Source organism: Cydia fagiglandana, chromosome 1 (genome assembly GCF_963556715.1).
Source record: "Cydia fagiglandana chromosome 1, ilCydFagi1.1, whole genome shotgun sequence".
NCBI classification, from domain to species: Eukaryota; Metazoa; Arthropoda; class Insecta; order Lepidoptera; family Tortricidae; genus Cydia; species Cydia fagiglandana.
The window spans coordinates 27,583,281-27,600,934 of NC_085932.1; the positions used below are offsets into that span (position 1 = coordinate 27,583,281).

A 17,654-nucleotide genomic window follows, 5' to 3' on the forward strand; every position below is an offset into this window, starting at 1 on the left:
CTGTGTTACGGAATCAGAGAGAAACATATCATTCGTGACCGTTACCTAAATATTGATCGTTTGTCATTAAACTTTTGTCCATCAGGGACAGATATTCCAAGCATTATTAATTCTGTATATTTATTGACAGTTGTTATTCGCAATAGGCCATACAAATCCCCGCCCCTTTTAAATCAAATTCGGGCAATACTGAACGAGATTTATGCATTTAATCATAGGCCCCCGATTTCGATAGAGTCGGGGGCAATTATTAGAAAAATCTAATATTCGTAACTCCACAGCCCTCGGTGATAAATCATAAAACGTAATAACAACAAAATAGCATATTGGGCGTAGGGGGAACGACCACTTATTATCGCAATATTTAGAATTAGCTCCCCTAATGTCGCTTTTTTTTCCCATTACCGGCGATGAATGGGTAATTTTGTCCCTCGTGTATTTATTCATTTGCGTATGTATGTATATTATTTCCGGAATGACGTGTGATATGAGATGTCGGATATTTTTTCGTTAATTTGATGATGGCATAAATACTATTGAAGTGTCGAAATATCGGGGACTCTTATGGTAACATTCCATTTCTAACCGCAGCTGCACTACCGGTACTGAACGCGTCGCTGTCATTTTCAATTTCCATAGTAAAATTGACAGTAGTGCAGCTGTCGTTGGAAATGGAATTTTACCCTTAAACACAATGTGTATTTGCCACCTTTTTGTTTCATATTTGTCTACTGCAAAACGTATCGAGTGACATATGAACATGGCATTTATTTACCATACCATGTATTACCACACAGCTTGTAATCGTGATTTGATGATGAATGTGATTGAATCGAGTTGGTTGCGCTCACGTGATCATTTGAGTGGAAAATGATTTGAGTGTTTAGTGAGATAATATTTGCACGTGTGCTCACGTTGTGTATCAACAAAAACATTTGAGTCGATTATATTATTCCGTGTTTTTTTTAAACCCCAGAATTAAGTAACTTTTTGGGGGTGTGTAAGATTTTTCTCTGAAATAGTAAGTATTCTTGTAACAAGTTCAAATTTCTGTTGGGTCAGTTTAATATCATCGTGAAAAAAATCCGTAAGTACCTACGTTATTGTGCAATATTGTAATTATTATATTAGAAAATTAGAAGCACAGAACAATCTGGTAATTTGTAGTTATGATTGCAAAGTTTTTCTATGATGAAATAGGGTAGGTACCTATAATATTTTATATGAACTTAATTTTTTATTATTATTAGAGGTTTTTTAAATATAAAAGATAATTATATTAAATATATTAAGAACGGGTCACTCACGTATTTTAAGTCGAAAAACGCTCAACACGCCCTGCCGCCACCGGCGCCTGCGCCGAGTCATCGCAGTAGTCTGTGCCGGTCCGTCACCGTAAACGCAAGCTCCTGATGACACTCCTCGGTACGGAGTGAAACATGTCGAGCGTTTTTCGACTTAAAATACGTGAGTGACCCGTTCTTAATATATTTAATATGTCTGTGTCTCACGGAAGTTTTGTTATTAAAAAGATAATTATTTCGACGTCAACATCAAAGAGAAAGTAAAAGGTATAAAAAATACAAAAAAAATGCTATAGACCTTTCATCACCCTGCATTTCAAGACCTTAATCCCGCAATGGCCGTGACAATATCCAACAATCTAAAAAGGCTTCGATCCAATCAAAACCCGCTGATGTCCGGCCGGGAACCGAACCCGGGATCCCTCGTTATTGTTCTGACGGCCTTCATTGAAAACTACAAGGAGTGATGTGAACTTTCCCGGAAATAATCCTTTGTTCCCGGGAATATTCTGTAAGCACGGGAACAAACTCATATGTAACTAGCCAAAAGAAATATTCCAGGGAACATGAGGTATTTACCTTTTTATTGATATTACCTTGCTCAAGTAAAGAACCTAAAACGAGACGAATTAATAATTCGAATCAGGCCAAAAAAGTACGTAAACACATTACACTATTAAATTATATATTACTAGCTATATTATTAGCTGTTGCCCGCGACTTCGTCCGCGTGGACTCTTGAACATTTTACATCTTAATTACCTATAATTTTCATCGATGCAAACTTTATAATACAAACTTTTAATATAATGTAAATGCCCTTTTATCAAGTTTGAAGTTCCTAGATGAGAGCTTGAAAAAAATGTTTGATTTTTAACTGAAACTTTTAACTCCTTTTTCACCTCGTTAGGGGATGAATTTTCAAAAAGCTAACTTAAAATAATATTTGCACCCCATGTCGAAATTTCATCCCCTTTTTAACCCCCTTAGGGGTTGAATTTCTAAAAACCTTGCAATTATTTGTATACGGCTATTATGCCTTTCTAAGAAATTTCAAAGCATTTGTAATGGATTCAAACTTTCAACCCCTTTTTAACCCTGTTAGGGGATGAATTTTACAAAACGCTGAAATTACTTTTCCTGTTTTCTAATAATATTCCCAAATACAAAGATTCAAGTCCTGCGCTCGAAAAAAAGTTTAATATCCATACAAACTTTCAACCCCCTTTTCACCACCTTAGGGGCTGAATTTTCAAAAACGCTGACATTAGTTTTCTTATATTTTAATTTATTACCTTTTTGCAAAGTTACAAGTTCCTAGCTTAAAATAAAACTTGAACCCCATACAAACTTTCACCCCCTTTTTAACCCCCTTAGGGGTTGAATTTCTCAAAACCGCTTCTTATCTCTTGTACACTTTATAAATGTAATCTGGTGTGCAAATTTCAACTTTCTATCTTTTGTAGTTTCGGCTCTGCGTTGATGAATCAGTCAGTCAGTCAGGACACTTGCATTTATATATATATAGATAGGTTAAAGCCAGAACGATATAGGAACGGATCTATATACTTTTGTATTAGGTTGGTTAACTAATAAATGTTTTAAGTACCCGAAAATGTAAAAAAATAAAAAACATTCTTTACATTTATTTAACTAAAACCTAAAGAAATTTTAATGAGCCAAATTTTGTTCAGATGTGGGAGGAATAATTGAAAAAAATATCGCTTCGGGCAAGACTCGAATCTTTTGGAATACCGGTCGGTTATGGTAAGCTTCGGTAGCCCGGTTGGTTACGAGCGATTGGACCGGTGCTCCAAAAGGTCGCAAATTAGTCTTTTTCGAAGCGAAGAACTTGTAAAATTATCCTTTAATTGAAAAAATTATAGTGTCACTTGCAGACGCATCTTACAATACAATACAAATTCTCTTTATTGCACACCTCAATAAAAGAAGACAATACAAAAGAAAACAGAAATACAAGCAGAGCTGCCGTATTCGAACTTCAAGATATTTACAAGAGACGACACGTACTAGATCTATTTTAGATACGTTATAGTTAAGATATCAACTAGTTCTCTTTTGCAGCGGAATTCTGGCAACCAATGTCACTTTTACGTTACATAGAGTAAGATATCTATTAGATGTGAATTGGATCTCTAAGTCATAACCTGTGAAAATCGTTCAGGAGTATCTCCAGAATCGCGCAAATGTCAAATTTGACAGATTAGATCTTCAACATATCGTTATCGTATCCTGGTGATGTCTCAAAGATATCTAATAGATGTCTATTTCAAAATCAACAGGCGGTCTTATAGCTAAAAAGCGATCTCTTCCAGACAACCTTTGGGTAGCGGAAATTTTGGTAAAAAAATGTTGAATGTTCCCGTTATCGGTACATCACTAGCCGAGGCTGGTTTATTGCCCATCGGGAATGGCTTCCAGCGACACGAGGTGATCGGAAGCTGTAAAAATCTTTACGACGAATAAAACTCGGGCGGAGTCAGGGTTAAGTGTGATTAAGTGTTGGTCTAGGACTAAGGGCTGATGACACATATGGGGGTTAAGTTCTTTTATATGCTGGTTTTTGGTACAGAGTGAAATTACACCTATTTACTTAATATTAATTTCCTTTTGTAACTGCGATGGCAATTCGGTGCGGCCTGTGATGTATGTACTGAAGGCACGTTTCAAAAATGGTAAAAAAAATCCACATGGAAAGATTTCAGAAGCTTCTCAAACTTTTGTATTGGAAACGATGTTTTATTACTAAACAGGATACTTCTTTTATTTCCTTTCCAGTAAAATTTTCTAGAAATTTTCTAGTACTTTTAAATTAATTTGTGAAAAATGGCATGACAGTAAGTTGGCATCTTGGTTAATGTGGTTTGAAATTTCAAAGTAATATCTTTATTTAAAATCGGCTTATATTATACCCACTGTGTTATCAGTTTGAGAGCGTAAATACTTTATAATCTGTCGCCGTTATCAAAGTAGATCTTTGGGAGTAAAGATTACATGTACTCTTCGACAAATTTAGAGGAACGCAAAAAAGGTGCTGTAAACCTAGTGATTTCAAAATTAGTAATTAAACTTTTCTTTGCGTGCCTCTAAATTTGTATATGAGTATATAAAAAGGAGTGCAATGAAACAAACACAGACTTCATAAAAAAATTCAGAAAAAAAAATCAACTTTCAACATGTTATTAGTTATGTTATGTTATTAGTTATTAATTTCACTAACAAACAAATCAATGTACTTTTAGTTTATAATTTACTTATTTTCTCTATTATTCCAACTGTCACTCATGACATACAAATGCATACTTGGTCTCCCGCGGTACAGGCCTAGCCTAGTGCGGGGACCCCTGGAAATTCGGTACTATTTAACCCATGCTATGCACCCACCCGATGTCACAACAATTTATGTACTCTACTGCCTGTTTTGTGCGCAATAAACTTATTTTTTTATTTTTTTTTTACAACACTGCTTCCAAACTACACCGACGATGATAAATAAAATGTATTCCGTAACGAAATCCCTGTCCAAGCGGTAAAATAATTTACGAGGGCCGAGTTACGAAATGTTGGTCCCGTGTCGTTGTGTCGTAAATCTCTATACGCGCGCTAATGCTGTTTGCCGACTTTGTGTCAATGTTGATTACCCCACTTCTGTGACGTAGGTGTCCCTTCCTGTGGCCTTATTCCAATTCCGTGCATTTCACGTGTCAAAATTATATAAACAACGAATTGGGATTCGCGATCTCACACGCTCGATAGCTTTCATTATGTTAGGGAGTAGGACGAACTGATCTTGAAATCAAATTGGTATAGTTTTGGTTTTGAATTTTATTGGCTGAATAAGTCCTCTCTACCGGTAGAACTCGCAAATGAATTGTGTTTGTAGAAAGGACACATGATTAGACAAATGTGGCATCACACACGGGAAAATTTGTTCCACATAATGGCGGGCATATTCACGTGTATTTTATCTTTTTTATATGTCAGGTGCCTTAATATTTTGAATCGTATCTCTTATAGCAGGATTAAAAAATATGTCAACTTATTTTAACCCTTATCTTGGCGTTGTAACACCCGTGATACATGGAACTTTAAAAAATCTAGCAGGTTCACTTTATTACCTAACAAAATAATTCTGCCATCAATATATCGAGCTACCCTCCTTACTTATAGAAAAAAATAATGGACACGAGTGTCATTGTAAATTAATTAGTAATAATCAACATGGCGCTGCGGAAACAATAGATTTCAGTTCGTACTGGAAGTTTTGCATTTATTTCTTAGATTAGTATATATTTTTCCATAATCTACATTTTGATGTATTTACTATCTCTTAGTGCGTACATATTTACAATGCGTTCGAATTTAGAAACATTTAATACACAGAACCTTACATGAAACTGTTATGTATTATATTTGATACAGTGCCAAGAACTCAGAAATGTAGATATCGAAAGGATTGTATTACATTTAATACATTGCCAAGTTTTCGTCAAAATAGTTTTACATAATTTTGTAATTTTTTTGTATTTGTGGGGTTACAAAACATGTTTCAATTATTGAATATTAGTTGTCGTATTATTTAGTTATTAAACTTTGATTTTTTTTAAGTACTAGATGTTATTTAACTATATATTTGTACGCTGTAGCACTATTGCTACGCCGTAGCCCGTAGCACGGAAAAATATGTGAGTGGCAAAAAATGCCCCCAAATTAAAAAAAAAAATTTTTTTTTTTACTTTTATTTATTTGTTTACTTTTCATATTTTACTCAACTTTTTGCTGACGACTTTTTTGAAACTTTACGGGATCAAATTTTCCACCCATGTGATCAGATAATTGTAGATATAATTTATTTTTAAAGGTTTTATAGTCATCTGATGCTTTAGATTGCGTTTAATTAGCAATAAATGATAATTTCTGTTGCATTACATATTTTATTTTTATGAAAATCTACATTTTTCTTCTAAAAAGTAGGTAACTATTTTGTCGAGTTATTGGCATTGTATCAAATATGATACATGTGATTTTCCGAAACTGGAAAATCCTGGATTTTTTTCCTTATTTTTTAATAGTCTAGTATGCTCTATAGGTGACAAAAAACTAAAAAAATGTTTATATTTAAGATATTTTGAGCCTTGCCAAGATAAGGGTTAACTTTTATTTACCAAATATTATTTAAATAATTGTTGGCTAAGTACGAGCAACGAATTCAATCGATCGATCAAATGCCGCCACGACGTTTCTCAGAACGAATTCATTCAATATTTGTGGAAATATTCCTCTACTCCGCACTGTGCAAAGCATAAACGCAAAGAAATATAATATTTATCGTTCACACAGCGCAGTTTCACTACCGCACCGTTCCAGAGGCAAAGCTCGCAGCTTAAAATAAAACATTCGCGTTAGCATTTGTGCGCGGCCGATACGTCATCCCGTTTAAACGATTCTTTCAATCCCTTGCACTTCGCTGCTGTTTGATTGGGCACGCGAACTAGTATAGGGTTGGCACTGTTCCAGTATAGGGTATACTCCTACTAGTAAAATCAGTTTCTTTTTTTGAACTGTCAAAACGATTTGCTAATATGGAATTTAATATGAAACATTACACAATGACGTCAGCGTCAACTCACCTACTTTTTATATTTTTATCCGATTTATTTAATAGAACTCGTGTTTTAAAATAACTGCTATCTATGTTTTTCTTGGACCCGGGTATGTCCTTAAACCACGTCCAAGACCACTGGTGAACGGGCAGCAGCGTCCCTCAAATTCGGTGTAGGTACTCGACTGCGATCGCCAACCCGCCTGCCAAGCGTGGCGATTATGGCATTCACCCCCCAACAAAGGGGGAGGCCTATGTTCAGCAGTGGACGTCTTATGGCTGAGATGATGATGATTATGTTTTTCTAATAATTATCTGGTGCTTTATTTTAAATACCTACCTACAGTCAAATAGGTAACCTATTATTTTACCCAACTAACATGCGTATAATTTACCGCGCAACTTTAGATACAAGTATTTATAATATGTAATACTTAGGTAGATACATAGACCAATCGCAATGCCGGGTGGCTTAAATTAGTAAATCTTTACCGCTTGGTTTAGGAAAAGAAAAGGATCGAGGCTAAGCTAATAATGGGGATAAGAAGTCGATACTTGGCATGATAAATAACGTCATAAAAAAAAGTATTGAAGGTCTGAAAATATTTTATTTAATATAGTTGTATGAACTGGTATAATTTTGTATATTTACAAAATTAAAAAAAAATAGATAAATGGAAATTTCGGTAGGTAAGTAAACACTAAATTCTGTAATATAAATACCACAATACCGCGGTCTCGTTAGTTTATAATTGATTAAGCTTATTTACACCTAATCAACAATCAATTTATTTTATATTGGTGTTTACCATATTCTCAATTAATTAAATTATTAGCTTTGTGCTATTTGCTGTACAATGTAGTTGTTAGCACAAACTATTATATAATAGTACCTACCGATTTACATTAATTTTAATGGACTCACATAACAATTATTAGTTACTTGTTAACATAGTAATACGGGTAAAATGTAACTAACTAAATATATATCGCTGCTGGTCTGAAATAAATAACAAATCTCGTTGCATTTTGCGGTTGTATTAAGAATACACGCTGTATATGGCTTTGCTACTATTTTCTTTATTTGTTTTCCATGTTAGGCTATGATATGAATATAAAAGTAAAATATAAAAAAAACACTTAATTAATGTTTAGTTTTAAGACATTTTCAATGTATATGTCTAGGTTAAATCTGAAATTTAACAGTGCTTTACTTTTAACTGTTATGCTGTGTTAATTAAAATAATTAATAAAAAAAAAAATATTTTATTTTATTTTATTTAACCAACTTTACATTGACAGTTAAACCAAACATGCAAGTTATAAATATCGCGGTCGATGTCATGCAGCATCAAGCGTGCACGCTCGGAGGTTGCGTTCTGCGGCCCTCGGGAAAGGAGAATTTCAGTAATATTAGTAACATCGAGTGTAACTATTCGTTCGGAGTCAACCCTAAGTGTAACCGACCGCTTGAATAATATATGAGTTCCGCGGCGCGACCGCGATAGGCATTGACTTCTCGGTCCAAAAAAGCGTCCATTCGGATTGCATTCTGCTTTTATATAGTCAATTTTCGAGTTGTTGTTTGCTCCGGCCGGATTGTCAATAGGAAAAATATCGAGAATTATGGATGCGTCGGACCGGATTTTTTAAATATTGGCTCCAGGAAATGTTTTATTGACAGCGAAGGCAGAGTTGTTTTTACCAGGGTTTTATTTATTTTTTATTTGTAAGCTTTAATTAGTGTATTTATATTTTTAGGCATCATCATGCAGATACGCGTCTCAAAACTGTCAAACAAATGAGGCATTTATCTTAAATTAACAGTATCTGCTACTCGTGATTCTGGGTAGAAATAGCCCGAATCTTTCTATATTTTTAAATAAATTAATTTCGAGAGAAAAAAGAAGAGTTATTTCGATTCTGAGAATTTCAACGCGTCCCTTTGAATACAAAGTAAGTACCTATAAGGTAAGTACTAACAATTAGGTACCTAGTGATTGAAATGTGAAATTTCATAATGAAGGTACCCAGACTATAATAAGAAGATAAGTGGTGACATATGATTTATTTCGACGTAAACAATATATCAATATTAAAAAGATAATGTTTTAGATATAAATCTCAACTACATGGATTGATATTGCATTCAGTTTCTAGATAAGTACGAAGTCAGTTGCCGCCGGCTGGATAGGCAAAAGGAAAAATATCGCACATTATAGATTCAACGCAGCGATTTTTAAATATCGGCTTCCGGGAATGGTCCATATAGACGGCCGGCGGAATGGCCAATATGTGGGACCTTATTTGGCAGTACAGGATTGACGTTTTTATTAAAATGCTGAGTTAAACATCGTGAAACATGTTTTATTTTATTTGCAAAGGATTTTTTTTAAATGTTGCCGCTGCGGCAACCAACTGGGCTACCGGGGCTACCGAAGCTTACAAGAAGCGTGCGAATCTTTCCATCCCTTCCTTTTTGTTTGAAAAGTTACTTTTACTGAATTATAAATTTACTTTTAAAAATAAAAAAAGTTACACGAAGCTCTTCATCTGCCATCATTCTACTTGTCATGTCAAGACACTGCCATTTTTGGTATTAGGTGTGATATCTACCTATAAAAATTGACTGAAACGTTGGCTGAATAAGCGAATATTTCCGGCTAGTTTTTATAAAGAATGTCCCATTAGGCAGAAATATTGCTTACCGTGTTCCTGACGGTTATGTAAGAAACTTGAATATAAAGCGAAAGACATCAATTCGTCCAGTAACTACCAAACCTCTTATCTCTTTAGCGCTGTCATTGAAAATACAACTTTAGCGTGCGAATATTTAGGTCTATTATTGAAAGCGATGCACAAGACGAATATGAGATGGTAGTTTGAATGTGGTTCCCGTTATAGGGTGTAAAGCAGACGTAATTTAGTATCTTCGAATATACGAAGTTTTCGTTCATTATGTATGGTCATTATTTGTAACAGTCGCGCGTTGAGTTGTCGACGGTCATTATTGTTAAAGGTTTTCAATAGTTTTTTGACAATTGAAGGGTGACAATGCTTAAGGTGACAGTCCATTTCCAACGACAGCTGCATTACTGTTCATTTTACTATGGGAATTGACAATGACAGCGACGCGTTCAGTACCGGTAGTGCAGCTGCGGTTAGAAATGGAATGTTACCATTAATTATTGTGTAGGTACAGTTGAGCGATACCTACTTACAGTTTCATCTCGTCCGCCGCTCATGTTTGACTCAGACGGACGGACGGACGGACGGACGGACGGACGGACGGACTGACGGACGGAGTCAAACATAATAAAAAATACTCAGACGAAACTGAAAGTAATATCCTCTCACCGATGCTTGTTCAAAACTTTCCTGTTTACGTTATCGTCTATTTACCTCCTTGCCGAGTTAGACCCGCGACGAATTCCCTCGGCGACTGTGTCCGGTCGAACCTAATCGTGTGCGACCGACAGGCGGGCCTCGGGGAGAGCGAATAGAAAATCGAATGGTGGTGCGTCCACATCAAGCGAACAAATTCCATACCGCAACCACAGTGTGCCTGGCCTATATCGGGACGGCAAGAACGTTGATATTAGCAGAGAGAATCTCCGTAACTAATCTCTGTAGTAGTAATTTTTTTGCAAATCATTCGTATTATTATAGGTAATAAATCTAATAAATTATCTGTTGCAGAATGGCTTTTGTATAGCAATACTTATCTTGTTTCTGTACCAAAGTACCAACTGATGTCAGCGTTCTTCTTAGATAATATACCTCTTCGTGGTCGTGACCTCATGTCTGAGGGACGTGACTCCTATGGGTTATTCTTCCTACCACTGCGATAATATACCTACCTACTCGTAATATATTATTCGATTCATGCGTACTTTTGAACCATGTGCCTTGTTCAGCTTAATATTCGCAAACCGAATTAAAATATTGCAATTCTTTTTTAATAAGTATTAATATTGAATTATGGCAGATATTTGAATTTTTATGAGAGATGACGGATGCCGCATGGACCAATCTACATTATCAATTTTCTTGTTTTTAAAAATCAAACAAATAACCAATATTCGTTTAGTGTGGACGCACCATGATATATTAATATCATTTGCAAACTCGTCCGTTTGAATATTTAAAACAAAAGGTACGCTTGTTAAAAAACTGCATCGATATATCATGTAGGTATTTCAAAATAATTAATTAAATACATTATTTGAATACTGGAATTGCTATAGGTACGAACGCAGAATTTTTCCAATAATAATTTCTTGACTAAGCGTCGCGAGGTTTTACTGATTACTGTTTAAGATTCCGCGTTTATTTTAAAAACTTAAAAACGTTTGTAGGTACCTACATAGGGCATGAATACCGGAATTCTGGACCCCGAAATACCGGATAACGAAACATTGGAATTCCGATATTGAATTTTTAGTTTAATTTTATTTAAATAAATATAAAATTACGACTAAAACTGTGAAATATGTAGGTAAGTGCTTAGAATAAGAATTGTAAACTTGTTTACGAATTCTGGATGGAAATAATAAAATAAATAAATAAAGGGTTCATTAATTGTTTCACCTCTGGAGTTGCAATCCTTGTTTATTTGCCACCGGCGCGGCTAGAAATCGGCTTAAGTATAGATTTTATTGAAGGCACGTCACGATCGCTCGATGCTCAATTTTTAGCATAAAAGAGTACTTAACGCTTTTAAAATACCTCCAGAGATTCCCGAGGCGTAAACGCCGCGCCGTCCGATGAATTAAACGTCAAATGGCTTACGCCGGCCATATTTATATTTGGAGCGTGAAAACACGGCGGCATTGTGGCGATAATTTTAAAATGACGTCGCTTTGCCGTATAAAATATGTATTGGCAGAAGTATATAGGTATTTGAATGATTGAGTACGCTTCGATTTTGAGATTGCAGCATGCCTGCGATCGAGACGAGTGAGGCGAGACTGAGTGACGCGGGGACGTTCCTTGATAAAATTAGTGAAGGAATGAACGTCAAAATCACGGCAGTAATGCGGCGGCGAACCTCACTAATTTTATCAAGCCGCGACAGTAATGTAGCTGCAGTTGACATTCAAACGTCACTCAAGACGTCAAACTTTACGACCGTAAAAACCAAAATAGCAAAGAGAAAAACAAACATCATGATTTGAGGTCAAACATTGATTTTGTTACACAGTGAACCTTATTCTAATATTCTCAACAAAATAAGGAAAAGGTACAGAAAAAAGTGAATTTTAATAGGATTATGAGATTGCAAGGATTTATTTTTTCATTTTATGGGATAAAACCCAAGCTTTGGGTATAAAAAAGGCTTTCAGTTAATATACTTTGGTAATATTTTATTAGATTAGATTGTTTTAGATAGACTACCCGTCTTTTTCTAACTATGTTAACAAAAGAGGGACGGGTAGTCTATGTCGCCGCGAGATACTGTCGCGCCAATCATGTGCTAGCCCGGCTGGGAAAATATATGTTTAAAAAAAATTAATTAATGTGTAATAATTTACCTACTTATCATTTTAATATGTTTTTATGCTACAGAAAAATAATAAAAATTGATAAATAAATATTATTCTTAAACAATAATACACAGATTAAAGATGACGTTAGACTGGGCCGTGGCCGGGCCGGAGCTTCCGGAGCTTCATTTTTTATGGAAAGCACCACGTGATCACCGATCAGCCGTCATAGAAAATGACGCGTCGGACGCCCTCGGCCCGGCACGGCCCGGTCTAGCGTGAGTCAACTTTTAAAATGTCACTTGTAAACGTCGACATACTCGCAATAAATAGCAACGACCCCGAAGCTAATAAAACATAATACCAACATGCAGTATGAAATATTAATCACGTCCCCTGGTTCTGTGTAAACTTTTTAATTTTTTCATCGTCAACATTTTATTGCCGGCACATTGTTAGGGCTCAATTATGCGCGGCAGGCTCCCGGCGGCCCAGGAGGCCTACCGCGAACCACGTTCGACGTGTTGCCTCCCTGTCACACTTACGTACGAATTCACAAATGCGACAGAGAGGCAACTCATCGAACGTGGTTCGCGGTAGGCCTCCAGGGCTGTTCCTCACGTATGCCGAGCTTTCGGCTCTTTAGGTCCAGAGGGTAACTATCGAGCGTTCGTTAAATTAAATCCGTGTAAGTACCTCTTTCTAATTTCATCTTGATTTTATTCAAGACTTCAGATCAGACTCTGTTCTTAATAATAACGAGAAGAGTTAGAGCCACGCCACACTAGCGTGTCCCGAGCGTCGGCGTCTAGTCAACTCGATAGCTACTCATAGACAAAACATCCTCCAGACTTAGCATAGTCGCGTTACCTCTTCTGCCACGCATACGGTAATTTTACTCCATGTTCGAGTCGAAAGTGTCTTTGTGTGACGTGCGTGTGTTTGAACGGACAAATCACGGCACGGGCCTTCGCTCACCTCGTCCCACGCACCCCCGCATTTTTGGCATCATCGGTCGCATGAAATAATTGCTCTAAACTCGATCTAGAGGATTCCTAGTTTATGTAGCTACTGCTCGATGCAACGTTGGCACAACTGCGCAGCGACGCCATTTTCCACAGCGCTGACTAGACGCCTACGCTTAAAAGATGTTAGTGTGAGGGGGTCCTTATTATAATTTGTAACAGTTACAGCATGCGAGACAGAGACTACTGTCTTTTAAGTAACCACGTTAGGATAGGTAGACTATCGGCTCGATTCGAACTTAGTTCATAAAGATCTTAAGGTTCCGTTTCGGGCCGTTTATCTAACTAATGTATAATAAGTATATTTCTCTCTCTGCACCAATTGTAGATGTCTGTTTGGCCCTATGGTTGACTGGTAGAGAATGCCATTTGGCATTAAGTCCGCCATTTGTACATTTTTGTATATACTTTGTGCAATAAAGTTTAAATAAATAAATAAATAAATAATGTATCTACTATAGTAATGGTAGAGTATATACTCGTAACGGTTATATAGCTACGGATGTAGTGCTACGCCGTAGACAATGGGTTTACGAGTACCATGTAGCCATAATGCTACGTTGTACGAATTTTCACAGATAATATATTTATGTTGCCGCTATAATATTATTATTTTGGAATTCACGGGCCTACAAATCCCGGTCTTTTGATAGGCTTGCGTGGGGATATAGATCCAACACGTAGAGGCCCCTTGGAGAGCTTTAATGTCATGTAGAACGCCTGCTGGAACCCGTTCACAGGCGCAACAATAAACACCCATGAACCGGTCGCAGCAGGCATTGGGACTATTGTAGAAAAAGTGAATAGTATACCGGTCTATGGATTGAAGTTTGGATGGACAATGAGACTGGGCTATTGTAGAGAAGTCCGGACACCTGCCATAACAATGCTAAAACATGTTATCGAGGCAGGTGGTGACTTGCCGCTGACTAGATGGGCCCCTGAAACTGCCGTCGCGAAGACGACCAGGAGCAACATCAGTGTGAGCGGCTCAGGGGTGTCGAGAGGTGTGCGCCGCTTTCTACCCAGTGGCTGTTACCAGCCACTGTGCCAACTCGCGTCTTATGCATCTTTCACTTCCACCCCTGGAGCATATAGCTCTAGCGACTCCTCTCTGGACGGCCAATTAAGGCAAGCCAGAGCTGAGAGTCCTGCGGGTCCCCTTGGGGTCCACTCCGACCGACGAAGACACGCCGGAGACGGAGACCCTGACCGACTCTCGGGAGCACTCGGGTCCGTGGGGTCGTTACTCCCCAACAGCTCGCCACAAGCTGCCCTGCGGGCACAAGCTGCCCGCAGCAGTTTCACGTAATGCTTGGCCTGTAACACTGAATTTGAGAGAATAGAAAAAGTAAAAAATTTAAAAACGTATTGACATATGACATTACCATCATTTAGTTCAGAGATACAACATATTTTAATATACCTATGTGCATACGTCTTTATATGCATATAGGTAGTTAATACTTATCACTATTTATGTTTATTTAATGAAGATATTTCACAATAGGGTCAAGTATAAAAGGGAGGGCGGGATTCTAATCTATTCGACGAAGCAACTCGGATAATTATGATAGAACTTCACTTATGGTAAGTTCGTTTAATCATTAATTATCCTCTTTGCTTCGTCTTCTAGATTAGAAATAAACACAATGTAGACCTTGAGAGGAATAGTGAAATATCGAATAAAATAAATAAACCAAGTTAATAATTAAACAAATAAATTTAATATTTTAACCAAAACAAATTTTCTGTAAACATTGAATGGTTACCAAAGTATTAACCCAATTAATTATAATACATTAGTCAAAATAGTTTTGGCAAATGTTGAATTATCGGTCTCTTTAATACATCTGTTATAAAATTTACCGAATATAACTGAAGATCCGCTCCATCCAGCGGTTTTTCTTATTACATATATCCAAGTTTACTCCCAGTTTCACGTAATGCTTGGCCTGTAACACTGAATTTGAGAGAATAGAAAAAGTAAAAAATTTAAAAACGTATTGACATATGACATTACCATCATTTAGTTCAGAGATACAACATATTTTAATATACCTATGTGCATACGTCTTTATATGCATATAGGTAGTTAATACTTATCACTATTTATGTTTATTTAATGAAGATATTTCACAATAGGGTCAAGTATAAAAGGGAGGGCGGGATTCTAATCTATTCGACGAAGCAACTCGGATAATTATGATAGAACTTCACTTATGGTAAGTTCGTTTAATCATTAATTATCCTCTTTGCTTCGTCTTCTAGATTAGAAATAAACACAATGTAGACCTTGAGAGGAATAGTGAAATATCGAATAAAATAAATAAACCAAGTTAATAATTAAACAAATAAATTTAATATTTTAACCAAAACAAATTTTCTGTAAACATTGAATGGTTACCAAAGTATTAACCCAATTAATTATAATACATTAGTCAAAATAGTTTTGGCAAATGTTGAATTATCGGTCTCTTTAATACATCTGTTATAAAATTTACCGAATATAACTGAAGATCCGCTCCATCCAGCGGTTTTTCTTATTATATCCAAGTTTACTCCCAGACTATGCGCTTTAGAGGTCGCTGCATGTCGCGTACTATGTGGGGTAAACATTGTGATATCTATGCCGCATTCTCCTAAAGTCAAACGAATCCAACGACTTATCGTTTGTGAAGTTACTGGTTTATGAGGTTTTTTTAGACTCACGAAGAGAGAATTGTGATTGTGACGTAACAATTTGGTTCTATCTATGTAAACAGATAGCGTCTTAACCGGACAAATTTCTGGCTTTTCAGGAAATACCGGTAAGATTAACATAGGTTGAGCTGCACCTAGCCTCGAGGTTTTAATGAGATCGGGAATTTTAATAGTGACTTCGTTTATATGAAATTCAACATTACTTAAAAGAATTTTAGCCAATGTCTGAGCCCTGTGCGCTGTTACGAGAGCAAGCAGAGTAACAAGTTTTCTAGTTAACTTGTCCAGATCAAGATTTTGATTGGGAAACCAAGATGCAAGGTTATCTAGGACTGTTGAAGTGTTCCATGTTTGATTATATTTAGGTAGAGGCGGGCGCATTCTGTAAACGCCCTTGAAAAACCGTTTAATACGCTCATCGTTACCAATGTGCACGCCTAAAATTAGGGATAGAGCAGACCTGCAGCTGTTTAAAGTACCGTACTGAGCATTAGCTTCATACAACTGTGTAAGGAAAGTTAATATTTCTGTTATCGAGGAAGTGAATAAATCAACATTATTAGTAGTACAGAAACTGTGCCATTTCTTTAGGCAGGAATCATACTGCTTTATGGAATTATCAGATAGAGATGCAACCATTATATCGATGGATGACGGAGGGATCCCATGTTTTAGTAGCGACTCCCGGATAAGATTCCGGCAACCAGGGTAAGTCGGCGGTGTACACTGCGATCGCTGGAATTAGATATGATCAAGTCGCTACTAGGTTCAAAATATAAGGGCTCTGTGGCAAGCAGTTGCTTAAATAGGGGGAACCACGGCTGAGTTGGCCAAAAGGGAACTACCATTATACCAGTAGCGTTGTCTCTTATGATTTTTCTTATCGTCTTTAAAATCATCGAAAAAGGAGGGAACGCGTAAAAGTAATATTTGTTCCATGGAATGGTAAAGGCGTTTATGGTAAGTGCGTGTGAATCCCTGTACCAAGAAACATATATATGACATTTTTTATTCAGGGAAGTAGCAAAAAGATCTATTTCTGGCATACCGAATTGTTATTATTATTATTTGGAGCCTGTCGTGTCCCACTGCTGGGCAAAGGCCTCCCCCCAATGTCTCCACAAATCTCTGTCAAGTGCTATGTCTGGCCACTCCTTTAAGAAGGAGTCATCTAGTTCATCTCGCCATCGCCGCTATAATAACAAATATTAAAAAGTACTGAACCCTCGGTGGGCGAGTCCGGCTCGCACTTGTCCGGTTTCTTGTAATAAATATTCTAATAAAATAACAAAAACTGATTGAGGAAAAATATATTGTAATTTTTGCAAAGCATCCAATACTTTTATCTTGATCTGCGATGGTAGGAGGCTGATAAAACTCCCTGATTTGAAGAGGGTGCTTGTCATTTAGGTACTTACTTTACGAGTATTTCGCTTTCGAAAAATAATTCTTGGCATTTATTATTTAAATATAAGGATAATCATAGCCTTCTCTTCATATGAAAGGTTATTTT

At 36.6% G+C, this 17,654-nt stretch overlaps 1 long non-coding RNA gene across 1 annotated transcript in view; it reads right to left on the bottom strand.

The window, feature by feature from the left end:
- Positions 1-17,310, bottom strand: part of LOC134668836 (uncharacterized) — a 160,898-nt gene extending 143,588 nt beyond the window's left edge. The window contains exon 1 of the long non-coding RNA XR_010098833.1: positions 17,190-17,310. This is a non-coding gene — a long non-coding RNA (uncharacterized LOC134668836). The remainder of the gene's footprint in view (positions 1-17,189) is intronic.
- Positions 17,311-17,654: the final 344 nt, after the last annotated feature.